This window comes from Schistocerca gregaria, chromosome 2 (genome assembly GCF_023897955.1).
Source record: "Schistocerca gregaria isolate iqSchGreg1 chromosome 2, iqSchGreg1.2, whole genome shotgun sequence".
Lineage (NCBI taxonomy): Eukaryota > Metazoa > Arthropoda > Insecta > Orthoptera > Acrididae > Schistocerca > Schistocerca gregaria.
The window spans coordinates 817207690-817225455 of record NC_064921.1 but is presented as its reverse complement, the minus strand read 5'-3'; the positions used below and the strand labels follow the sequence as shown (position 1 = coordinate 817225455).

General features: G+C 44.4%; 1 protein-coding gene across 2 annotated transcripts in view; it reads right to left on the bottom strand.

The window, feature by feature from the left end:
- Window positions 1-6486, bottom strand: part of LOC126335149 (probable G-protein coupled receptor 179) — a 1457037-nt gene extending 1450551 nt beyond the window's left edge. The window contains exon 1 of one of the 2 annotated variants that reach the window (XM_049998117.1): window positions 6350-6486. The gene's annotated coding sequence lies outside the window, so the exon portion shown is untranslated. The remainder of the gene's footprint in view (window positions 1-6349) is intronic. The other variant, XM_049998118.1, reaches the window with a different exon arrangement.
- Between the last annotated feature and the right edge of the window lie 11280 nt (window positions 6487-17766).

Below are 17766 nucleotides of genomic sequence, written 5' to 3'. Positions count from 1 at the left end.
ACTCCCAGCCGGGTTGGAGATTTTCTCCGCTCGGAGACTGGGCGTTGCGATGTCGTCATCATCACCACTGCGAATGTCGCCCAATGCGGCGTCGACCGAAATAATACTTGAACATGGCAGCCGAACTTCCCCGGACGGGGCCTACCGGCCAACGATGTTATACCCTCGTTTCCAGTTTTTCAGTAAAATAAGGAGAAGCCAGTGATAATGAAAAAGTATTTTGAAGCAAGTCTAGCGTAAAAAGAATTAATGTTTTTATAAATTAGACGGAACACAGAACTATATCTTGTACGACATCGGTGAAAAGGAGACTCATTTTTAAAAGAACTGTGGTGTTTGAATCAGTTTAGTTGTAGTTATTGCAGTAAAGGAAACCATACGGTGTGAGTAATAATTAACAGCTCTCGCTGTTAAAAGCCAAAATTCAGAGTTCTAGTTCGTGGAGTACAAGTTATGCTAGCTGAGTCTAAGATAATCTTGACAAGAGTACAGTCGCAGTAATGGGGCGCTGGGTGACTTAATTATATTTCCAAATAATGGAGACAGTTTTATGCACGCACTGGTAGAGCTATGCGACGTATGGGTGAGATCAAACAGAATTCGGAAATTATTTAGTAGGAAAACACTGTGCTAACTAGGATGTAAACTGAAATTTTTGGATTATTTCGTATTTATTTACTATGTGAAGCATGAAACATTTAAATCCGAGCAAACAGCATATAATAAATTTAAAATAATCACAAAACACCCATTTATACAGCACACCAAATACTCCAAAACATAAAAAGTAATTGGACGCGTAGACATTTTAATTTATAATTGTACATATGAGCATGCTCTTGTGCTGCTGTGGACCAAATGAACTTGAGGATTTACGCAAAGTTTTCTGACACACAGTTCCCTTTCCATTAAATGGAGAGCGGGAAGAAACAACTTCGACGCCAGCAGAAGTGAGGGACTGACTTATAATCTTAGATTAGGAGAACTTCATCCACTAAAATACGCACAGAGAAAATAAAATAGAGAAAATGTAGCTTCAAACATAGAGATGTAGTAGACAATTGTAAATTTGTTACACAAAATTTTGGGAAAACTTGCGAACGTCCATAAAACGTTGCAACGATACTTCCGATGCAGTGTCTTCTTGTGTAAACACGAGAAGAATATATCTGAAGATGGTCAGAGGACGGCATACCGAAAAGTCGTAGCCTGGTTCTGTTGGAAGTGATAAGGCGTTGCCCTAAGCGGACATTTAAACTTACTTGTCCTATGTGATATGGGGGATCTTCATTTTAATGTGGGTCACGAAGCTAGGTGTAGCTTAGCCTAAAAACTATTGTTAGAGATGGGGGAAGCGGAAAGTGGCAGAAGAGGGTATCAAGAGGGACTGCGGACTAAATAACGAAAGTTCGGCTCTGAAATAAGACAGCAACACACTTGGACAAAACGTTACCAATTAACTGTATTTCAGATTTTTGTGAAACCCGTATCTCAGTATTCGGGTATAATGGTAGAAACACTGTCCTACTGGGGTGAAAACTATTTTCCGATTTTTTTGCATTTGACTTCTGTTTTATGTACACTTTATCACTATTCATTGTGCTGTAAATTACCGACGCCGCTGAAGTCTACTTTTCCACGAAAGCGCCAACCTACGACAATGTTTTACGACTGGTATGAAATAATTCGGGTCACGCTCTGAAGTCTCCTCGCGCTAGCTACGTATCTTTCTTCCGATGCAAATGAGTTGAAGTTTTACTACCGCTAAAAATAATTATTTATAGAAGTAACCAACGTCGTTTTTCCATTCAATGGGCACCCATGATTTGCTTTACTAATCTACTGAATCCGCCTTTGTTAACTTTCTAGTCTGCACACACACCTCGATACGCTTTCAAATACCCTCACCTCTTCTGAATAATTCAGTGGCTGCTTTTCGCACCTCCTTTTTTCAGATAAACGATTGCTCTCTCTCCGCAGAGGATAAAAGCTTGTTGGCTTACTCCGGTACCTGGGAAACCTCCCCTTACATCGTACACAGCCGAGTGAGATCTTACGTTAATTCACGTACCATCTGTAACGGATAAGCAGCTATTACGAAGGTGAGCAATCAGCTTTCGCCGTCTTCAGGTCTTCCGCAGTGGTTACTGCTAATTTTGTAGCTTCTTGTTGAGTTCCTGTGTAGACGACAGCTCTGAACTCTTTGCTAGCAACATTAGTAAGTGAAGTGGCTTATTCGTAGGATAATACGGGATTGTAATCAACTAGAGAATGCAAATATCTCTTCGTTTTGAGCAGCAACTTGGCAACATATTTTCTGTCTCCATAACTTATTATCACTGTCCAGTGAAGTGTGCATTGGTCTGCATACTGTTATACTTCCGTGAGATTTTTTTTTTTAGTTCTTTGTGTGGATCGCTGTATATCAGTGCCACTTCTTTGGTTTTCTCCTGTCTTTTATATGGCTCAAGGAGCAGTTTATTACTGCAACTCTTTCAACATCAAAATACCTTCATGTTAGAACAGTATAAGCTTTGAAACTGGTTCAGGAACAATTAAAACAAAAAGGAAATCAGACTTGTACGAAAACAGTCTGTTATGCACCACAATACATGTCGTGCGGTATAAATGGACGGTTTCTTATAGTTGTGTTTCAGCTGACGCAATGTTTTAGTTTTTAAACTATTTCCTATTTTATATGGGAACTAAAATCTACAAAAGCAATGTTATGAGATTGTTTTCTTCGCGGCACTATGATCTGATGCATAAGAAGTCCCCAAAGCAGACTTACGTAAAGGTCTGAGAACGTTTCACAGTCGATGCATATGCCAGAAGACCATGCAAGTAGTTTGTTATCGTAATAAAATAATGCAGTTTTCACAATGCAACAACAGAAGCAACTTTGGTAGCTGAAAGCAATATAGTGCCGAAGTGCATAAACAATATTTTGTATCCTTGGAGAAACAGCTAGTGTATTAGTATCGTTTACATGTGAGTGCTGAGACTTTGTATTAAGTTTTAGTCTCCACATTGTATTATAAACCGAACCCGTCCACGAGCTGCTTAAATATGTTGAGGACCAACTTGTAACTAATCATTAAATCAGCGACATCAGCATTAAAACAAGAGTATCTGCAACCCATTCGCGTAAAAAGAAGGACGGAACATGACTTTGAATATAAAATGTAATTAGGCGATTTAATAAACATAATTTCGTTGCCGTTTTATTAACATTTTCATCGTTTCAAGGATTCCTAGAGTGATGACATTAAAAACGAAACGAAATCTAACTCTTTAACTGCCACCCACGCAGATATGGCGTAGTTTGCTTAAACTGCGAGACAACACGTATACAACCAGCTTTGATGAGGTGTCAACAGGGCAAAACTGTCGTGGTTCTCTAACAACATTAGTTATTACAGTCTTTTAACTATCTTATCCGTTATTTTTGAATGAGAATTTCATTTTTGGGTTCGTAGTTTCTTTTTTGTATAAGGTTTTTACAACTGCACTTCATCGTTTTAACTTTTTTGTGTGTGTTTCAATCTCTGCGTACGTTTCGCGGTCGCAGCACCAATGTGAAGCGCTGCTGTAGAAAAGTAATACGTAAAGAGTGAGTTCAGCTATAAAGATATAAATTTTGGTAAATTACATTATGAGGGCGTTACGTTGTCACTTATTTATGTAGTACACAATAGAAGATTAACTCCTACAAAGGGTAAAATATGGTTTACTTTAATAATATCTAGCGCCGCGTGGGATTAGCCGAGCGGTCTAGGGGCTGCAGCCATGGACTGTGCGGCTAGTTCCGGCGGAGGTTCGAGTCCTCCCTCTGGCATGGGTGTGTGTGTTTGTTCTTAGCATAATTTAGATTAAGTAGTGTGTAAGCTTATGGACTAATGACCTTGGCAGTTAAGTCCCATAACATTTCACACACATGTGTGAATAACATCTGGCATACGTAATCTGCGTGCAGTTAGCTATGTTTCGTCATAGGAAAAAAGCAGATAGGACGAACTTCAAGGAAATGTAAATGCAAACAACGAATAATAATTATAAACAATAGAATCTAAATAAATATATGACCAACATTTTTTGTCCACAGCAAAATTGATCTCATGGAAATCTAGTTGATGCAGCTGTAAAAATCATAGAATGCATCTTCTGTCCAAACTAACATCAAGTAAAAGACGGGACAGTATGGATGGTGGCGTGTTCAACACTTTGCACGTCGCTATGTGCTGACAAAGATGCTTTTCATACTACCACGGCATGTAATTGATGTTAAAGTGCTTTCTGCGATTTTTGCAGTTGAATGAAACATATATCCATGACATAAATTTCACTCAACAAAAATTATAACAGTGTATTTAGTTAGATTTTATAGATAATAATATATTGCAGTATGGCGCAAAGGCCTGGAGCATATCTTCCTGTTGGAGGCATTTTTGGCGTCTAGCATATCCATGATCCACAGCACCCGGTGTTCCCAGACGATCACCCCTCCAGATATTAAATTGGACCGACGTTGCTAAACTTCGGTGATCGAATGAGAACCGATGCATCCAACGCTAAGAGGAGGCTGGCATTTTATAGTTAGGTATTTGTATAATTATTGTTCGCTGTTGGCAGATTCATTGTCTCCAGGTGTATCATATGTTTTTTGTTCCTTTGATGAATTATGGATATTTGCTTGCAAATTACGTATCTATATGCTACCTAAACAACATTTTATGCGTTGTGGGAATTACTCTCCTACTTACATTTACGATGGTAAAATGTTGTTACAACGTAATTTACCAAAACTTATATGTTTGTACTGACACTCACTCTTTGTGAACTTGTTTTGTACTTGAGCGCTTGTGATACAAGCTACATCCACAGAAATAATCGTGAATAATAAACAATGAGCAAATAATTTAGAAATAATAAAATGAGGCTGCGGAACTGCTGTTTGCAGGGATCATAAAAGTTATGATAGTGCTGTATCCAAATAAGATCTCCGAAAATAGCTTTGTTGCACTATAAAGTGTACTTAAGTCAATACTTACAGAAATTGTTAAATGGCTGTATCAAGTTCAGTTAACTATTCATGATCAATACCCAATTAACATTTGAAAATCCCGTGCTTTACCGCTAAGAACTATAGATAAAAATTTCTTGATTGTACAGCCAGTTACAGTTCGCTGACAGTCATGAAGTGTCATAAAATATTTACACGGCTTACAAGGTGATATGAAACGAATGGCGTAGAGAAACGTAAAATCCTTAATTGGTTCGTTGCTGAGAAGGCGCACCCTTCTCAACCATTTGACTGCCGATGCGACGTGTATGTCCCACGATAGATTACCAGAGAACCATTGGGAATTTGCTGCATGTTATTGGGTTGTATCAATGTCCCACTGGTAAAGGGATGTCTGCTAGAGTTTTCCAGAAATCCTATTCATACAGATTGCATCTGTAGATTGTGCTGTCCTTAAGCTCCATACTGTCGCATAGGATTAGTTCACGCCGGCAGATAGGCAGCCCGCTTACCAGATTTCCAAAGTGGGTTGCCTTCATGTCTACCCGGACACATTGCGTCAACGTCTTGCATGCACATATTGACGTTTCCCACATTAAAAATGAAGCTCAAATAGTGCACTTACGAATTGGAGATTGGAGAAATCTTCTATGAAATTATATATGTCATTTTTCTGTAAGTGTTTTAGTTTGTAACTCGTCTACTGAAACCACGGAGGTACTTACGAAGATACCTTGTATGTACCACCTCCCCCCTTGTTGTTAACTGCAACGGAGGAAAATATTTTTTAATGACATTACTTCTGACTATGACATTACTTACAGTAAGCATACATTAATGTCTTTGAAAAACTTTTTCATAGTCGAAGGGTTAAAAGCCCTTAAAAACTTGCTGGCCGAAGGCCAGAGTCCTTTACTAGGAGCCTCGTGGAAATGTTGATTCCTACCACGTTCTTACGCAGCCACCGACCGAAAACTACTTACGGGGCAGTGGCAATGAGAAGTCAGTTCATTCTGGTGCAGCCATTAAGTAGCTTTTACGGCCACCGACTAAAATAAACATTATACTTGAAAACAATGTGTTGACGGAGGGGATTTTACAGTAAAACGGCCAACACAAACAAATTCTGTGCAGGGGCTCGCGTACTGATCGCCCTCTCGTGTTGCGTTCCTGGGGCCCAGCCGCGTCTCGTCAAGTGGAACGAGCCACAGGTCAGAGAGGGGGTGGCCGACTGTTGCGACGGCTCCGAATCTTCCACTTGCTGCAGCGCGACGCCTCGGACATCTCGGGCGCCGACGCCTGTGACGCGGGCCGCAGGAGACTCACCTGGCGAGGCGGCCGGCAACTAAGCGGCGAGAAGCAGCTGGCCGAAGTCGTGAACCTTGCCGACGCACCGACCGGAGGCGCGTAGCAGCGTCGCGACGCGGGCGTCGCAGGGCGTCGCGCGGCCAGCCCGGACTGACCCCACAGCGCAGCGCCGGCCGGCGGCGGCGGCGGCGGAGGCGGCGCCCCTGGCGGCGGGCCGCGCAGGCAGCGCGCGTCGCCTAGCAACCGCCCGGGATCGCTGTCGCCCACGCACCGCGTCCGCTGGTGTACCTGCGTGCTGGGCCGGGCTACCACCCTCTCCACGCATTCTGTGCTAGGAGGACGTCTCAGTCTTAGCTCCCGTCCTGCATCTACCCGTGCATCTACTTACAGACTCTGCTACCCACTCCCACTACTAGTCACATCCCTTGCCATTCCACTTGCAGGTGGAGCGAGTGAAAAACAACTGTCAATATGACGCAGTGGCAGTCCTAATTTCTCATATCTTATTTTCGCTGTCCTTGCATGAAATGTGTATTGACGGCGGCCGCGGTGGTCTCGCGGTTCTAGACGCGCAGTCCGGAACCGAGCGACTGCTACGGTCGCAGGTTCGAATCCTGCCTCGCGCATGGATGAGTGTGATGTCCTTAGGTTAGTTAGGTTTAAGTAGTTCTAAGTTCTAGGGGACTGATAACCACAGCAGTTGAGTCCCATAGTGCTCAGAGCCATTTGAAGCCATTTGTATTGACGGCAGTAGAATCGTTCTGCAATCAGCTTCGGATGCCGGTTCTCTAGATTTTCACAATATTTATGCTCGAAAACAACGTCGCCTTCCCTCCAAGGATCCCCATTTGAGTTCCTGAAGCATCCCCTTAATGGTTACGAGTTGTTCGAACCTATCGGTTGTAGTTAACGAACATTGCGCCCTCATTTAAATACATGGCCTACAGGATTTGTGAATCGAACCCTGTCGTCCAGGATCGTGTGCCACAAAGATAGCAGATTCGCCACGAGATGGGGAAACTCACAGGCGTCTATTGTCTATTGAGGCCTAACCATTGTAGTGTGCGAGTGAGACAGATGAGCACCTAGTAGAAGGCGCATGTGGCCAGGGACACGTAGCAGTGTTACATATGGCGGACCTAAGATCGGCTATGAAGGGAAACATTTATGGAAACTATTAAATTCTGTTGTAATTCATGGAATGAAGCAACAGTAATTTTAATCTGCCATCCTCCATATATTTTCATGGTGACCCCAATAAAACTTGAATGTTGATCATATCTATAATAGTTTAGGATTTCAAAAAATGGCTCTGAGCACTATGGGACTTAACATCTGAGGTCAACAGTCCCCCAGAACTTAGAAGTACTTAAACCTAATGAACCTAAGGACACCACACACATCCATGCCTAAGGCAGGATTCGAACCTGCAACCGTAGCAGTCGCGCGGTTCCAGTCTGAAGCGCCTAGAACCGCTCGGCCACCGGGGCTGGCTGTTCAGGATTTACTGTTAAAGTGAAATTTACAAGCTTTGTAATAAATACCTGAATGCTAAAATCTGAACGATTTAATCGATCTTAATGATCGACGTTTCATATAGAAGCGCGTCATTAAAATGACAAATGTTGCAGTTATCAACTCTCTAACTTCATTTCTTTAAAAGACATAGTAAATTTAAATTAACAATATTTTCAGTTAAGCATGAGGTCATCATTTCCTCCACACAAAACACCTTGAACGATGACAGCATGACACCTTACTGAATCAATAGGTAATAGAACATTCATTGTAAAGTTTAGTGTATAATAGTTACTTTTCTTCTTTATTTATTTATCAGAAAGCACATTGGTGCAAGACTACTAGCCGTGACATTGAAGACGGAAATTTTATTGGTTTTATGTGAAAGAATTTAGCAATCGATATTATTGTTGCTTTATTTAGAACGTAAAAATGGTCAAGCTTTGATTATTTAAAGATCTTAAAATGTAAAACAATGTAGAATAAGCTGTAGCCAATCAAATGGACGGCCTCAGGAAAGGGAACTGCCCTAGTCAGCTGAATGAAGATGTTCGGCGCGCTGGAAAACGCGGCCGGGGACGGGCAGAGACCGTGCTGGTCTCGACACCAAAGGGAAGACTGCTGGTGTAGACGCGAGGGAGGACAGCTCGGCTAGAGACGCCCAAGGGTGCAGTTCGGATTGAGACGTGAAAGTGGACAATCGGCCTTTAGGCACTTAGGAAGTGAAACGACTTAGAAAATTTCGCGTTGTGTGGTATCGCGGGACTTAGTCTCTGAGCGGTGAGCAGCCGCGCGCCTGGAGTGTAACATTTCATGTAGGTAACTTGTATTTCGGGATGAGATTGTGAATGGTGGCACTGTGTCAAATGGATACGTGCTCGAGTGTAACAGTAACTCTAAATACGACCACTTTGGCTATTAGTTTGCTTTCCAAATAAACATTCATCTAACCAAACCGCAACTGTCAGGCCTACATTATTTATGGGTCGTTAATTTAGTTCCCGATGTTATTATACTGTTATTATATGTTTTGTTAACTTTGTATTTCGTAAGCTTACCATCAGCCAGACAATTCAACCAAAGGATCACAAGCGTCTAATTCAGGGCGTGTAATGCAACACATGCGGTTCAACCCCTAGACGAGTTTGAGTAAAGTCATTTCCACGACGAGGAACCTCATGCGAGTCCGAACATCTTTGGGATGTTAGCTAGCACGGTTACAAATGTAGCAGCACACCTCTCAAGCGCTTCGTTGTCTTCCTTTAATTCAACCTGGTGCGGATCCCAAACACTTGAACAATACTCAAGAATTGCTGGCACTATCGTCCTACATGCGGTTTCCTTTACAGATGAACCACACTTACCCAAAATTACCCCAATAAACCAAAGTCGATTATTCACCTCCCCTACCATTTCATATCGCTTTGCAACGTTACACGTGTGTATGTAATCGACGTGACTGTGTCAAGCAGAACACTACTAATACTGTATTCGAACACTATGGGATTGAGTTTCCTACTCATCCGCTTCAACACACATTTCTCTACATTTAGAGCTAGTTGCCACTCACCAAACCAACTAAACATTTTGTTCAGTCACCTTCGATATTCTTACTTTCATCAATGTTCGACGTCTTCCCACACACCACAGCAACACTAGCAAACAATCGCAGACCGCTGCCCACCCTACCCATCCGTTCCCTAAAGATGGGAACAGAAACAAATTTAATTTCTCTCAAGGAAAGTTACTACATTATTTTACAGTATCAAAACAAAAGAGCTTATATGCAGCCAAATGACAGAATCTGACTAAGAAAGGAGAAATAGAAACCATGTACAAGAAACAGAAAAAAAATCATATGAAAATACAGGGGCCAAGAAAACACAACGGCTAACGCAGGAACAAGAGCTTGAATATCTCTACAAGAATACCGAATAACTAAAACGTAACGATGAGAAAACGTAGACCGCTGATTTACGGCTACGTGATTAGGCTGAAAGTAAACAGAATATGCAGGAGAATCTTTCGACAAGCCAATCAGATGAAAATCTCGCTGCTGTCAGAGGCTCCACGGTCTGTCGCGCTGCTACCCGAGCGGGAACGTGTGCTGGTCAGCAGCACTAATCGGCCCAGCGGCCCAGCGGATTAGTACTAGGTCTGGTGTGCCGGCCAGTATGTGCATGGTTTTTAGGCGGTTTTCCATCTGCCTAAACAAATGTGGGCTGGTTCCCCTTATTCTGCCTCAGTTGCACTATATCAGCGATTGCTGCGCAAGCACTGTCTCCACATACACCATAATTACTCTACCACACAGATATTTGGGGTTACACTCGTGTAGTATGAGAAGTTCACGGGGGGGGGGGGGGGGGGTGGAGGAGCGCGGTCCACTGGGGGCGGAACTGCACAATAGCTCTGGATCGAGGCATATGGAAAACCGCCTTAAAAACCACCCACAGGCTGTCCGGCACTCGGGAACTCGACACTAATCCGCCCGGTGATTCGTGCCAGGGACCGTCAATCCTTCCTGCTAGGGAAGCCGCGCGTTAGACTGAGCGGGCTAGGAGGTGGTAGTAGAGTTTAATTAGAGTTAAACATTCTAAATAACAGGTGTCAGTATTAAATGGTTACTCAGCTGCAGTTGTTGGAATTTGGCTCGGGCAAATAGTCGCAGAAGGTGGTAAGCAAAGGCTAATACACTCCTGGAAATTGAAATAAGAACACCGTGAATTCATTGTCCCAGGAAGGGGAAACTTTATTGACATATTCCTGGGGTCAGATACATCACATGATCCCACTGACAGAACCACAGGCACATAGACACAGGCAACAGAGCATGCACAATGTCGGCACTAGTACAGTGTGTATCTACCTTTCGCAGCAATGCAGGCTGCTATTCTCCCATGGAGACGATCGTAGAGATGCTGGATGTAGTCCTGTGGAACGGCTTGCCATGCCATTTCCACCTGGCGCCTCAGTTGGACCAGCGTTTGTGCTGGACGTGCAGACCGCGTGAGACGACGCTTCATCCAGTCCCAAACATGCTCAATGGGGGACAGATCCAGAGATCTTGCTGGCCAGGGTAGTTGACTTACACCTTCTGGAGCTCGTTGGGTGGCACGGGATACATGCGGACGTGCGTTGTCCTGTTGGAACAGCAAGTTCCCTTGCCGGTCTAGGAATGGTAGAACGATGGGTTCGATGACGGTTTGGATGTACCGTGCACTATTCAGTGTCCCCTCGACGATCACCAGAGGTGTACGGCCACTGTAGGAGATCGCTCCCCACACCATGATGCGGGGTGTTGGCCCTGTGTGCCTCGGTCGTATGCAGTCCTGATTGTGGCGCTCACCTGCACGGCGCCAAACACGCATACGACCATCATTGGCACCAAGGCAGAAGCGACTCTCATCGCTGAAGACGACACGTCTCCATTCGTCCCTCCATTCACGCCTGTCGCGACACCACTGGAGGCGGGCTGCACGATGTTGGGGCGTGAGCGGAAGACTGCCTAACGGTGTGCGGGACCGTAGCCCAGCTTCATGGAGACGGTTGCGAATGGTCCTCCCCGATACCCCAGGAGCAACAGTGTCCCTAATTTGCTGGGAAGTGGCGGTTCGGTCCCCTACGGCACTGCGTAGGATCCTACGGTCTTGGCGTGCATCGGTGCGTCGCTGCGGTCCGGTCCCAGGTCGACGGGCACGTGCACCTTCCGCCGACCACTGGCGACAACATCGATGTAGTGTGGAGACCTCACGCCCACGTGTTGAGCAATTCGGCGGTACGTCCACCCGGCCTCCCGCATGCCCACTATACGCCCTCGCTCAAAGTCCGTCAACTGCACATACGGTTCACGTCCACGCTGTCGCGGCATGCTACCAGTGTTAAAGACTGCGATGGAGCTCCGTATGCCACGGCAAACTGGCTGACACTGACGGCGGCGGTGCACAAATGCTTCGCAGCTAGCGCCATTCGACGGCCAACACCGCGGTTCCTGGTGTGTCCGCTGTGCCGTGCGTGTGATCATTGCTTGTACAGCCCTCTCGCAGTGTCCGGAGCAAGTATGCTGGGTCTGACGCACCGGTGTCAATGTGTTCTTTTTTCCATTTCCAGGAGTGTAATTAAGTTCAAAGTTTATTTCAGAAATTCCACCTCTGACTTCAGAGCATTTACTTCAGATCCCTTCCGAAGTCGTCTTGGCATTCTTTTTTGAGCGCAGCATTACTCATAAACCGAACGATAAGTTTCTCTCTTGCTTATATTTTTTTCTTTCTAGAATTCGCCGTTCAACCACTGCCACAAGCAAAAATAAAGGGGAATGTTCAAGAACATTTGTAACCAAGACATTTGACTATTTCTGCGGATACGTCTTCCAGGGAATGCTGGATTTAGATGCTGCCTCACCTGACGAAAAGGCATAGTCATGCTGGAAGAACTTACCCATCCCAGTAGCCAAACGAACCTCATTCAACGATGCTGCAAGCTTGTTTTAAGAGCGTCTAGATAACGGGCCCCTGTAAGACGAACTGGTTACACAACTGGCCCAATCAACTGACTATGTTGTTACACTGAAGAGATGGTTCAAATGGCTCTAAGCACTATGGGACTTAACATCTGAGGTAATCAATCCCCTAGACTTAGAACTACTTAAAATTAACAACTCTAATGACATCAGACACATCCATACCTGAAGCAGGATTCAAACCTGCAACCGTAGCAGCAGCGCGGTTCCGGACTGAAGCGCCTAGACCCGCTCGACCACACAGCCGACTACACTGAAGAGCCAAAGAAACTGATACACCTGCCTAATATCATGTAGGGCCCTTGCGAGCACGCAGAAGTGCTGCAACACGACGTGGTGGGGACTCTATTAATATCTGAAGTAGTGCAGGAGAGAGCTGATATCATCTATCCTGCAAGGCAGTCCGTAAATCCGTAAGAGTTCTGAACTTCACGTTGCAAGACATCCCACATCTGCTGAAGAATGCTCATATGTGAGGAGTTTGTTGGCCAGCGGAAGTGTTTAAATTCAGAAGTGTGTTCCTGGAGCCACTCTGTAGCAATTCTGGACGTGTGGTGTATCGCATTGTCCTGCTGCAATTGCCCAAGTTCGTTGGAATCTACAATGGACATGAATGGATGCAGTTCATCTGACAGGATACTTACGTATTTGTCACCTGGCAGAGCCGTATCTAGGCGTATCAGGGGTCTCATATCACTCCAACTGCACTAGCCCCACACCACTACAGTCTCCATCAGTTTGAATAGTCCCTTGCTGACGTGCAGGGTCTATGGATTCATGAGGCTGTCCATGCCCATCCGCTCGATAGAATTTGAAATGAGACTCGTACGACCAGACAACACGTTCCCAGTCATCTCATCAATAGTCCAATGTTGGTGTTGACGGGCCCAAGCGAAGCCCGATTCTCTTCAGTCGTCGTTGGTCCCGTTATTGCAGGATGTTTTCCGGCCGCAGTGATGTCGGAGATTTGATGTTTTACCCGATTCCTGATACTCACAGCAAATTCCTGAAATGGTCGTACGGGAGAGATGCTGTGCTCCTTCGCTCGTGCACCAGCTGAAACTGAGATAAATCTTGATAACTTGCCATTGTAACCGCTGTACCCGATGTAACCACTGCGTTAGGCACTTCTTGTCTTGCAAAGGTGTTGCCGACCGCAGTGCCGTTTTCTGCCTGTTTACATATCTCTGTATTTGAATACTCATGCCCCTACAGGTTTATTTAACGCTTGTGTATATCATACCTTACAGAGAAGCGTTCTTGAAAACGTGTCTGTACAAATATACGTGAGTTTTCGTCAGGTCACCGATGCGAGTTGGGAATTTTGTTGTTACCGTGACTATTGAATGTGGCTTCATCAATAAACATTTCCCCATCAGATTACTCGGCGATGTGAAAATAGCCAACGACAAAGTCCAATCGTCTACCTAGATTTAGATCTCCTAAGTGTTAAATCCGCCGTAAATGATAAGGGTAGAAGCTGTGCATAAGTAAATTCCGCCATATATTAAGGTGACAAATGTCATGCGATAGAAAAAAGCACACAAACAGATGGCGGCAGTATCGCGTACGCAAGGTATAACAGGGCAGTGCGTTGGCGGTGCTGTCATTTGTACTGAGGTCACTCATTTGAAAAGGTTTCCGACATGATTGTGGCCACAGCACGGGGATTAACAGTGAAACACTCTGCGTCATCCCGTATCACTGGTCAGAGGCGAGGAGCAGCCAGACTAAGAATTACCATCCCATACGTAGACTGCTGTTAACACCACCACTCGAGAAGATGCGTTTGGAGCATTAACTCCTGATGAGAGGCGTCCCACTGTGTTCGCTGATGAATCGATGTTATGCCTTATCCGGATGACCATCACAGGCGAGTATAGTGACGACATGATGAGAGGTTCCGTTCTTCCGGTGTTTTCTTTGGAAGAGGCAGCGGTCTTGCTCTTGGCGTCAAGGCGTGGGGAGTCATCGGGTACAACTTCTGTTCACTGACGGTACTGCGACTGGACGGCGGCACGCACCAGACTTCAATACGTCCTCATGCATTACCTTAAGTGCAACCGTACCGTGATGCCTTTTCTAACCAAGACAATGATCGTCCGCACATGGCTCGTGTTTCTGTAATTTGTCTGCGTGGTGTTGAGGTACTTCCGTGGCCAGCAAGATCCTCATATCTGTTCCTAATGGCCGAGCGAGGTGGCGCAGTGGTTAGCGCACTGGACTCGCATTCGGGAGGACGGCGGATCAAATCTACGTCCGGACATGCAGATTTAGGTTTTCCGTGATTACGCTAAATCGCCTCGAGGCAAATGCCGGGGTGGTCCCTTTGAAAAGGGCACGGCCGATTTACTTCTCCATGATTCCGTAATCCGAACTTGTGCTCCGTCTCTAATGATGTCGATGTCGACGGGACGTTAAACTCTAAACTCTTCTAGCTTCTCTGTTCCGGTTCGAACATGTACGTGAATAGCTCAGATATCGTCCCAGTGTTACTATCCATGATATCAATGACCACATAAAACAGTAATGCGCCATCTTGCCTCATGAGAGCTTGTAAGTTTGTCATATGTTTTCTGCCATTGTGAATAAGTAGCCTATACTGTACCGGGACAAAGATTCATGGCACGTTGCACGAGTGGTTGATAAGCAATTATGTACTGTGGTAGGGAAGGCGAATGGTCGACTTCGGTTTATTGGGAGAATTTTAGGAAAGAGTGCAACACCTGTAAAAGGAGACCGCATGTAGGAAGCTGGTGCGACCTATTCTTGACTACTACTCGAGTGTTTGGGATCAGTACCGGATCAGATTAAAGGAAGACATCGACGAGTTCAGAATAGGGCTGCTAGTTACCGGTAGGATCGAACAACACGCAGGTGTTACGGAGATGCTTAGGGAACTCAAATGGGAATCCCCGGAGGGAAGGCGACGTTCTTTTCGAGGAACACTTTTGAGAAAATTTAGGGAACCGGAATTTGAAGCTGACAGCCGAACGATTCTATTGCCGCCAACATACACTGCGTTCAAGGACAACGACGATAAAAGTGATTCAAATGGCTCTGAGCACTATAGGACTTAACTGCTAATGTCATCAGTTCCCTAGAACGTAGAACTACTTAAACCTAACTAACCTAAGGACGTTACACACATCCATGCCCGAGGCAGGATTCGAACCTTCGATCGTAGTGGTCCCGCGGTCCCAGACTGAAGCACCTAAAACCGCTCGGCCTCCCCGGCCGGCCACGACGATAATAAAGGAGAAATTAGGGGTGATACGGAGGCATATAGATAGTGGTTTTTCCCTCGCTCTGTTCGCCAGTAGAAGAGGAAAGGAAATGACAAGTAGTGCTAAAGGTGGTATCCTCTGCCACGCACCGTACGGTGGCTTGCGGAGTGTCTATGTGGATGTACATGTATATGTAAGATACTTTGACTCGATCTTTATTGTAGTCTGTGGTGCGCTTGGTCGCCAGTCAGTTATGCAGGGCTGCTGCATTCTTCTTAGACGCATACTAACGAACAGTTCTGTTTTCAAGAAGGAGGTCTGATATTGTGAATCTGGAGGAAATATTCTGGAATACTTTTTTATGGGGAGGAGAATTTGTTTATAAAGCTATTTCATTGATTTTTGGAGGAATACACCATGCAAGCGCAAGAATGAAACGTTTCTTTCCCTTAGATAATATTAGTCATTTGTCTTACTTTGATCTGTGTTTTCATTTTGTCAAAACAGGTTACTGTGCAGGAGTTACTCTTTTTTTTCCAAGGGAGGTCTCACTTTGCATTCTTGTGAGTAAACAATACGTCGTCGGAATTTTCAGGTGTTGTGCGAAGTAAGCAGATTAATTTACAGCGAACAGTGAAGGAAATTTTAAACACTTGTTTTCTTTCTTGTTGTACAGTATTTTAATTAGTGGACGTTTGGACTCAGACATTACGCTTCACGTTACGTAACTTTCATAATGCACTGTCGACATAACTTGTTTCTTTTGGCACTTAATTAGGTTCATTTTCATTATTTCAAATTCATCATTTCTTTATGATTTAAGCTTTGTTTCACAACACTCTTCATATTCGCAACACAGGACCAACCAACAATCAGTTTCGGCCTGCACTTCAATACGATATCTGCAGCAAATGTTGCACAAGGAGAAAGTTCTTGTGAAAAGAATATTCAATTTTTCACATGTAGGTAGATTACATAGAAAGCTTACAAGGTGCAACGTCTTCATGACACCTTTCCAAACTGAGTCAGCGCATGCACCCAGGCCAAAGAGGGTGCAATGTCATACTGATAAACGGGCTCACATTGAAATGCTCTTCGAACATCTGAGTCGATTATGTAACTGAAACAAAATCACAATCCCCCTCTGGTCGCTTCAGTCGCTTTTATCATCAGTGTATGAGCCGTACAAGAATACAGGTGTGGAATTAAAAATATATCGTCGTGAATGTACTGGTATTAGAAGATACTGTGGTTAGATGCTTTCGTTTGTAGTCGGAGTTCCAGAAGACTGTAACGCCCACGGCCAAAGATATTTTCACTGTTCGAAATTCATGCCTTCTGTTCAAAAATTTTTTTCAGGCAAGACATCGTGTATCTCAGAATAGGGAGACAAAGCGTTTCGCTGCAGCGTAATCACACTTATTTCTCTCTCTCCGCATTCTGTGATTTTAGTTACGACGTCTCCCAGATGCAAAGAATAATTTATAACAAATCATTATGAGCCTATTATTTTGGAAAGGTTTGTTAGTTTTCCATGAACGTAGACGTTTCGACAAGGTAGTCTGTGGCCAAAACGTCATATGATTCTTTCAGTTCGTCTCGGAAAGTTCACATAGCAAACTAGGGCATGACTTCAGATTAGTATTCAGTAGAGGAGGTGTCGGAATCTGCGACCGGGCAACTTTATCTGTCTTTTCTGTGTTTCGCATAAGTTATTACAGGGTACTGGTGGTTTGCTCAGATATTACCGCTATACATCCCTTCCTCCACCCTTCGCAAACTGAGCTAGAGTTATTCCGCTAATAATCTAGCTGTCTATCCAAATATTTCCTTCTTTTTAAGATAACAGGTCTCTGCTGAAACGTATAGAACTGTAACACTCCTTGCATTAGCCATTGCGCCTTACCGTCACCTTCAAGGAAACAATGTTAACGAAACTTGACGATACTCATCTCCAGATATAGACTCTAACACGCACACACATACACACAAAAAACACCAGTGGACGACGAAAAAATTATCCAGATGGGACGGAAATCGGTAGATGTGATGAAGATTTACAGTCAAACAATGGATTACGATTTCATAAAAAATGGATGACTTATTCAAGAGAACGAGCGTCACAAAATGAGCAAGACAATAACTCGTTTGTTCACCTCTGGCCCTACGCA